An 849-nucleotide genomic window follows, 5' to 3' on the forward strand; every position below is an offset into this window, starting at 1 on the left:
AATTTGAATTTTATTCCTAACTTAAAAAAAAAAATGTTGTTAATAAAAACCCTACACTAATTTGTTCTGACCCGTACCTTAATCCACAATTAGAGATAGAGTATTCATTCTATTTAAATTTGTATTATTTTTTTACTTTATATATCAGCTTAAATAAATTTGAAGTCGGTGTACAAAATAGAATGAAAACACACAAAGTTTTTCTTTTCTACTGATTTATTGTTGGATGAAATTATATCATGGTAAAAACAATTGGAGGCCACATGTTGAAGCTCCATAATAATAATCCCCACTAGACAATGCTTTTAGAATAGAAGGTTATAGAAGCATATAAAGAAATAGAACATATGCTATAGTAGGTCTCATAACTAGAAGTCAGAAAAGCCTCACCTTCATTCTTGTTATTCTAATAGGTCATATTATTGTTAGACCTCAATAATGTTATTTGACTAAATACAAATTATTCCCTTCATCACAATCATGGATGAGTGTCCCAAAAGAGTGCACATGCTTCAATTGGAGTATAGGGCATATGCTTAGGAAAAAGCTATAACACCAATTTATGTCATCTTCATCCGAAATAGGTCATTTGTTAAAAGATATAGATCATCACAAAAGATATTGGTCCCCCCACCACCATTGAAAAGAAATATACCATTTGAATGAATAAAAGTGAGGTGTGCATAATCTTCCATTTTAATCCAACACTAGTTCTACCCTTTATTATGGAATATATATAGAATAATAAAATAAGTATCAATAATATAGGGTATAACAATTTATCAATTTTTGAAAGAAAAATTAAACAATAATAAAAAAGGGTAAAAATAATAAAATTTAGATACATTT

The sequence above is a fragment of the Arachis ipaensis genome, chromosome B05 (genome assembly GCF_000816755.2).
Source record: "Arachis ipaensis cultivar K30076 chromosome B05, Araip1.1, whole genome shotgun sequence".
Classification (NCBI taxonomy): Eukaryota; Viridiplantae; Streptophyta; class Magnoliopsida; order Fabales; family Fabaceae; genus Arachis; species Arachis ipaensis.